Source organism: Molothrus aeneus, chromosome 14 (genome assembly GCF_037042795.1).
Source record: "Molothrus aeneus isolate 106 chromosome 14, BPBGC_Maene_1.0, whole genome shotgun sequence".
NCBI classification, from domain to species: Eukaryota; Metazoa; Chordata; class Aves; order Passeriformes; family Icteridae; genus Molothrus; species Molothrus aeneus.
Genome location: NC_089659.1, coordinates 7,704,412 through 7,712,998, shown reverse-complemented (window position 1 = coordinate 7,712,998; position 8,587 = coordinate 7,704,412). Strand labels below are relative to the sequence as shown.

The window sequence follows — 8,587 nt, the reverse complement described above, 5'->3', positions numbered from 1 at the left end:
GCTCTCAGCCCTGGGATCATGGGCCTATCCAGGTGTCACTTGTCCCCTGAGCCTTCCCCCCTTCCTGCATGCCTGGACCTGCTCTAAGCACCCAGCTGCAACATCCAGCCAGCCAAAGGCATCTCTGAGGTGAAAACCATCTCAGCTGCCACCTCTGGTCAAGAAGCAAGGGCCAGACAAGCCCAGGCACATTCCATCTGGTAATATTGGGATCATATCTCAATATTTTGGTGCCCAACATGTGGCTCAAACCCACAACCCTGAAGATTAAGAGTCTCATGCTCTACCAACTGAGCTAGCCAGGCTCTGGGTTTCAGAGTGGGGGGACGCAGGATTTTGGGAAAGGTTCCATGCGGTCTGGCCAGGGCATTGTGGACAAAGGAACTCAGGCATTTTAAAGTACTCAGTTAGCTGGCATCCTGGGGAATGAGCAGAGTGTGCTCTCTTTAAAATACCAAGTTTTGGGATACAGAGTTTAGAGCTGGGGGGGGAAGAAACAGGGAGAGCAGAGGTACATTCCTTGATATTTGGCTTTTTCTCCAATTCCCTTTGTTTGAGCAAGTCTGCTCAAACTTGTAAACTCCAGAAGACGAATTTAGCTGAAGACGTATTCCCAGATTTTCCCAAGGTTATCAATTCATGCCCTACTTTGTCCCAAAATTGAATATTGTGGACTTCTTCAGGAGAAATTTGTAGGAAGTGTAGAAAAAGCCACCTTATAAACTGTTTCAATTTTCCTTTAGAGAACATTACATTTCCACTAACTAAAATTCCAACAATATGATAAAGGATATAAAGGCCTGTGAAGAGGAAGCAATTCCCAGTGTTTAGCATTGAGCTTTATTGCCCTATAAAATCCAGCCCTGTGCCCCATATGCTGCAGTTATCTGAAGAAACTGCATCTACAATTTAATGTTTACACACATAAATACTTTTGTAGCACAAAGGTTGTCAAAGATCAAGGACCTGATTCAGCAACAGACTTAGTTTAATATTAAGCAGCACCTCCATCAACATGATTATTTATCTACTCCAATTCAAGGAACTGCTACGCACTTTGGCCAAATGAGGCCAAAATGGGGGATTGTTTCTGAAAAACATGTTGTACACAGGTGAAGTCTCACTTGTAAAAAGAAAGAGAGAAACCTGGGAGAAACGGGCTGCTTTTCTACACAGAGGCCTGAAGAGACAGTCAGATCTAATGCAGCAACAGGGAAGAACAACCTAGGGCTGAACATGAGCAGGAGGAGGTGCAGGAAGGTGTTTGTTAGCAGGAAGGTGTTTGTTAGCAGAAGTGGGTGCCTGCACCTCCTTCCTGCCTCTCCAAACCCATCCCAGAGCCCATGGGCAGCGCCCACAACTGCTGCAGATGGGATCCCAGTGGAGTCCCTAGGTTGGGAATTGGCATCTGGCTGCTCTGGAAACACAAAGAGACAACCAAGAGCCTCCTTGTGTGCTACATCCACAGCTCCCACCCATGAAAGCTTTGCTGAGAGTCCAGTACTGTTGACCAAGTCTCATTCCCCTTTTATAGAAAAGAAAATCCTCAGATTTGCTTCCAAATTTGTGGTGCATTTTTAAGCAATGTGCAAGGACACATTTTCTGACAAATTCTATGTCACTTCTGTTCATCAGAAGTCCTATTTTATAATTGCTCAGGAATGAGGGTCTAGAAGACCTAGAGTAGACACACAGATGGAGTTTATTCAGCTAAATTGATGCCTGTTTAGGTTTTTAGCTTTCTCTGTGCTTCTGAGACAACAGTTTCCAAGGGATAACTGTGCTCTTGAGAAAAGCAGACTCCAAATTTCACTTTGGGTAGAGCCCCAAGGTGGATTAGCCTGTCTTTCTGCCCACCCTCACTGCATGCTGTAAGCAGATTACTTGCAATATGACAGATTTAGCAAAAGTGACAGTTGCTCGCTGTCCAATATCATTAGCCTGCCTGCCACAAGAGCTCAGACATGGTGCTCCATTCTCTAACAAAATCAGCTTATTAATAACCATACAGCCTGGCACAGAATTTTCCATACAGCTGAAGCGGGGCTTTGAGCAGGGGAGTTCCCAATTCACAACCTATGGAGATTCAGAATTGAATTCTAACTAAGATGAAGTCCAAACAGCAAACAGCTTCAATGGACTGGCATGTCAGAGGGACTAGGACAGATAAGCATCTGTGCTTGCCTTTATTACTCATCCTTCATTACCTTTATTACTCTGGTCCCTGAGACTGTGAAGGGAATGGTAATCTAATAAAAAGGTTACCTGAGTCAATGAAAACAATGCAATTCATTGGTGTGCCTTGGGCTCAGCTCCCCAAGGAATCAGGATCTCCTTTTCCCTAACAGGGCTCAGCACCTTCCCCAAGGTGCTCTGTGGCAGCAGGTAAGGACTACACTGCTCTTCCAGGCAGACAGAAAAGGATGCAAAGGAAGAGAAAGACTTCTGCTTCCTATGTACAGGTGTTTGTGTTACAATGTTAAAACAAGTTGTGAAGTAATTCTCTGTTGATTCCTGCAACAAAATACTTCAGAAAAAAACTTGTATAGTCCATGAGGTTGTTGCAAACCACATTATTTGTAGTAAGGCCTCCCTTTTTATGCTAAAAAGTTAAAGAACAGAACTAATTTCAGTGCTGAAAAAGAACCCCCACAATTTCCCATTTAAAGCCAGGCAGGCAAGATCATGTTCTGACCCTCTGCCTCCCCTCTACATAAACCATGGACCTGCACAGCAGCACCTCCCACATAACACAGCCCAGGTAAATGATTTCCCAAAGCTCCTCACAGAAATCCCAAGACCAGGTAATTCTGTAATAATTCTGAGTGAAATGTTTTTGTTCTAACATACACCTGTGGGAAAAGAACACCTCACTATTTTACAATGAGCTCTTTAAAGACATCCTGGGAAATTTTCCAAGAGCTACACCAAAATGGAAGAACATTTAGATATTTACTTTAAGGGCTTATTAAAATGTTTGAAATAATTCTTGTCCTCTCCTCCCCACAGAATAAAAGCCTTTATTTTCCTTGTCAATTTGAGAAACGTGGCTCTGATCCTGCTGCTGAGGTTTGCATGTGGACACTGTCACTGGCTGCAGCTTGGAGCTGAACTCTCAGGGCTCAGCCTGCACCAAGGGCAGCAGGGGAACAGGACTGGGACAGGGCAGGGATCCATCACCCCATCCCAAGGAACTTACACTGCAAGCAGTGACTGAGTTGCCAGTCAAACCCAGCTCTGGGCCAGCTCAAAGCTAAAACAAGAAACACAACAGGGTTTAAGGCCATTTTAGTACCCTGAAAGGTTTATAAACACCACAGAGTCATTTTACTGCAAAGTGCATTGAAAGGCTTTATGTTGGTAAGGTGGCATCAGTGCCCATTCTCAGAACAGGTACCAGCATCAGGGAGTCAGGGCAGTCCTAACCACCCTTACCTACATCAAAATAACTCTCCTTCAAGAGGGAGTTACTCCTTGGGCAAAGCATGCCTAGCACTGCTCTTGCTGAGCCATCTGGCTGGTAGGATCTTTAGCCAGGCAGAATTCCCACCATAGGAAAGGCTCAGGAGAGGTGCTGACACCAACATATCCTGGCAAGTCAGTGACAAACACACCAAGCCACATCAGAGACAGCTTAGAGAGCAGCTCACAGAGGGCAACAACTGTCCAGTGTTCAGACAAACTTGGAGCAGTTTTGCCAGCAGGAGGCTTGCAGTTAGACTGCAAATCCCAGCCCCATTCCACATTGTAATGACATTTTAGATTTCTTTATTACCATTTCATAATGGTAATTAAACACAGGCGTGTGCACAGAGAAGTCTGCTTGATATATAGGGCAAGGCTTACCATCTGTAGGCAGCAACCCTGCAGGCTCAGCTATGGGGCTGCAAAAGTTAGAAAGCCACCAGCACCTCAGTGATCATGTGAGAAAAACTATGAAAGACTAAGAAAAGAAAGACTAAAACTATGCAGCAGTGATATTTCTCCACCTGTGATCACTTATGGCAATCTGCCTGTCTTCACTGATGTACACAATGCTTGGGAGCTCACAGCACTGGATGGCCTAACCCCATTGCTTCTTTGCCATGCTGGGATCTTCTCCTGATCCTCCCCAGGTCACACAGTGTTTGTGCAGCACAGAGAAGCCACATCCCCCGGTGCAAAGATGGTTATATGCCACACCTGCCACCAAGATGAGATTTCATCAGCTCATTTCCCCTCCTGGGGTCCGAGGCCTGGACACTGTGGCCAACAGCCCTGGCTGCCCCCACCACAGCCCTTCCAGGTGCCTGGGTGGGGGTACAAAACACTGGAAAGCTGCTCCCTGCAAAGCTTTAACAGCACACCAGAACCCCTAGAAATGGAGAGATGCAAAAGAAGTGGCCACCACACACCTGACTACCCGTGAGCCCAGAGGTGCAGCATGGCAACCAGTCCTTGAGCAGCTCCCTTGAGTCTGAAGCAAGAGACTGCCCTCAGGTTAAGCCCCTGTGTTTACACTTATCTCCTCACACAAAGGCCACACAACCAGTCAGGGGCCAGCCAGGTCTATGGAACCACTGGAGTCAAGCACAGCAAGAGAAAGAGAACAAGGATGCAACGGGATATAGGCTGTGGGCCCTGGCAGGCTGCTATTCCAGCTGAATATTGCGAGGAACAAATGCAAAAGCCAAAGTGACAGGAATTGTGACATCAAGTGCCTTTTAGACAGTAACAAAAAGAATCTAAAAATTGAGTACAAGAGATTCTGAGTCCCAGGGGAATACGAGCCTGTATCTCATACCAAGTGATTTTTCTGTTGCACAGTTCATTTTAGGACAACGCTCACCCTCACAATGCCAGTCCCATGGCCTGAGGCTGCTCTGGATTCAGACACCTGACTGCTCAGGAACATGCATTTCTGTTTGTGAATAATTCAGATCCCTTGCTTATTTAGGTTCATTTGGGCTCTGTTTCTCGCTGTTGGAACCTTTTGAGTTCACAGCAGCCCGTGCTGTGTTTGCCCAGCCCCTCCTCTCAGCCCTTCTGTGTCTGTAAGGAACCAGCTCTCCCAGTAACTCTCAGGTACTTGAAGCACATACAGCACTTACAGTGCAAACACAGCTTCCACAATATCACCCTGAAAAGCTCAGGCATTCCTTTTGTTCATCTTGCTGCAAACCAAGATTACTTTCTGCTCTGAGACACACATTTGACAGTAGCTCCATGAGAGTGCTATGCCTAAGAGTAACTCTTCCATGACAGTGGCAAGCACATCCAGACCTACAGCCCCAGTCTTAAAACAGACACAGACATCCAGCACCCATAGACACAATTATCCAGCATGCCATGCACCCATCAGTCAATGTGAACATTTGCACTCGGACAAGCAAACACAGCAACTGTGCTGCAAACAGGTACAAGTGCAAGAAACAATAGCAAGTGCAAAGAGCAACAGCAAAGCCCCAGCAAGTTACATTCTGAATAGTAACAGCAGCCTGGATCATTTGATATAAAGCATTTTCACTGCCTGAGCACAGCTTTCTCTCACAAAACATTATTACCACTATTAAAGGAAAGCCATTGTGGCTTTAGCACAGCTTATTTTTAATTGTGTTTGAGACATGTTAGACAAAAACAGACAAACAGCACAGGCAAATTACAGAGCTGTTTCAAAAAGTAGCAATACCCAAAATGATCTATTTCAGGTGAGGTGCTGAGTGGCAGCGTTTGCTCGAGGTACCATTGCCTACATCTCAGTCACTAACGCTGCAGCCCTGTGCAGCAGTGCGCACACCACGCCTGCCTGTGCACCCCGACACACAGCCCCCCCTGAGGAGCACAGCCCTGACTTACCCTTCAGCCAGCAGCAGCCCCAAACCCTCTGAAAGCTGCTGCAGAAGAGTTGACAGAGTTTCACCTCGTTAGCCAGCGAGGGTGTTACATAACCAGCACCGTTTCTGCCGGCAGCGGGGATGCGCCCCGCGCACATCCCTCTCCTCCCCATCCCACACGGACACAGCTCCCAGCAACAGCTGGGCCACAGCGGGGGCAAGGTGGGCTACGGGTACTTGTGGGAAGCAAAACCAGCGGTTTCAAAGAAAGTTCAAAAGGTGCCTGATGTTTATGAAGAGGCATTGCTACTATGAAAGGAAGTGGTGCAATGGTATAATGTTCCTTAGCCCACTGAAAGCAGCTTGGCCTAGATTTTCCTGTACTGTTTGATGTGACCATTCATGCAAACAGGAGTAAAACTTTCTCTTTGCTTTTAATTAAGCAAGAGCATCACAACAACAAAAAAGAATGAAAAAGTGACACCTAGAAAACACCTTTTTTTGCTGTCATCTGGGGCTTTTGGGCTACTGTCAGACAGAGAATATGCAGGAATCAGTCCCATTGATTAAACTATTATTAGCAGCAAACAAACAGATGTGTTCAGCCAAAGACAGGACAAACCCCATGCTCTGTACTTCAGGACTACAAACAGAAAAACCCCCACTATATAAAAGGCTTACTTCTTTTTTTTAGCAAAAGATTCTCCAGCACAATGTGCAGAAGCAAAGTATACAGCATTTCAACATGCAGGAATTAATATAAAAAAATATAACATTATTGCCTCTGCTCTCTTCCCACAGACTAAACCTCATCAGCTTTCATAAGACTGGGAGCAGGTCCTGTATCTGTAATAATCCTAAACAAAATGTGGCTTGTAGTCATTCGGGACATTCTGGTGTCCATGAATCACTGGCAGACACCCTATGCAGTGGACAAATGCATAGGGCTGTAGCTTTAGGACAGACATAAAACTCTTATGTAAGCCATAATCCTCTCACAGACTCCTTATTCAGTGATTTTAAGAACGGCGTTGTAGAAGCCTTCTGGCATTCCAGTGGCTTTTAAGCAATTTGAAAATGGGGAGACTCCTGTCCCACCCCCTCCCTGACACCAGTGCTGCTGCTGGTACCCAGACCTACCTTGCAGGGTGTGGGGGCACAGAGCATTGCTGTTCACCAATGTTTGGGTCCTCCGCAGAGCTGCTGCTGCTGCTCTCTGTGCTGAGTGAATCACTGGGATTAATCTCCTGCAGAGTTCACTGAGGCTAATGATAATCAAGTTAAATTTACACTATATGATCAGAGTTTAATTAGGTACTGTTATACAAGTCCTATTAATTACAGTGGTAATACCCTTACGAAATGCAGATGAGAGGGTGGGGCTGTGGTCAGAGGGGGCTTGGCTTCAGATGAATTCAGGAAAAAGCGCCATTAAAATGCTCTGTGTGTCCCTCCAGTTACCTGCTTGCCTCTGTCAGTGCTCAAGATGAAACAAAAAACTTTAAAAAATTATAATCCTACAAAATGTAATAAATCCAGAAAATTAAAGACCTCCTACGTGCTACACTATCAATTCCTATTTACACCGAGAAGCAAGAATTCCATTTTAAACCCCAATGAGACTCAGTCATTATTAGCTTGCTCTGCTCAAAATCCTACACAGAGAAGGCCCAGGTGATAAAAGTAATCTATTTTGCATGGAGATAAAGATAGGCAGGTCTTCCTAATGTTAAAAAGTAAGTTTTTCTTTTCCTTCCCTAGTTTCCTCCTCTGGATAACCTGTTGGGTCAGAGCAGATGCCAGCTCATGCTTGGCATTTGCTGTGTACAATCACAGCCTCCCCTGGGACACAGACCCACATGCCCAGGTGCCTCCTCTTCGTGCCCTTGCAGCCCTTGCAGGGCATCAGAAGGGTGTGGGGAGAGGCAGCTGATCTGAACCTCTCTGTGAGCTACATCACCTGGAAACTGGGATGTCTCTGCCAAGGTGCAGCCAGGGAAACTCTGGATCTCAAGCGCAGGAGCAGACTCCAGGTTTCAGCAGGCAGCAGTAGCTCCATTAGGAGACATTGCACAGCGTGACATTCCAAGCGCCAGGACAGGTCTTCACTTCTGCTAAATCTTCTCTGAGGTATTCCATAGAAAGAGCAAAGCTTGTGCCACGTGGCTTCCATTAGCATTTGCCACATATGCTGTTGGATGGCTTAAGTGAAACCTGCCAGAGACCCTGTGCTGGTACTGCTATTCACTGGAAACACCAAATCCTTACAGACACAGGTGAAGGTCTTTTCTTCATTAAGTAAATCAGCAACACAGAGTGAGGCTTGTTAGCCAGAACAGATGCTGTTCTTGAGCACAGACACCTGTGTGAGCCTCCTGTGCCCAGGTTCCCTCTCTGCAAAGTGCTTGCTCAGTCACAGGAGAAGCCTTGGCACTTTGCCATTTCTGCCACTGCAGTTAATTTAATTAAAAACCCAAAAGATGGGAGGCACATTTCCTTCTTCCTGTAGGATTTGTCACCCTCTCCCTGTCAGACAGCAGCAAACGAGCACATCTCAGCACTCCCACTTTGCACAAAACATACATAAAGCAGCAGTATGTTACAGTAGGCTGTACTAGACATTAATTACCAAGCCCTCCAGCTATAATTATCTTGATGAGTTTTGGCTATAGACACTATATTGGCCCTTTACAAAAGAAGCCTGGAGGATACAGCCACACAGGATTCAGGAGGAGACTCCTTTCCTGGAGTGTACTCTGGGTCCCACCCCACCA

The 8,587-nt window shown here is 46.0% G+C and overlaps 1 non-coding gene across 1 annotated transcript; it reads right to left on the bottom strand.

The window, feature by feature from the left end:
• Window positions 1-231: 231 nt before the first annotated feature.
• TRNAK-CUU (transfer RNA lysine (anticodon CUU)) lies at window positions 232-305 on the bottom strand. Its single transcript has one exon. It is a non-coding gene; the product is annotated as a tRNA-Lys (tRNA).
• Between the last annotated feature and the right edge of the window lie 8,282 nt (window positions 306-8,587).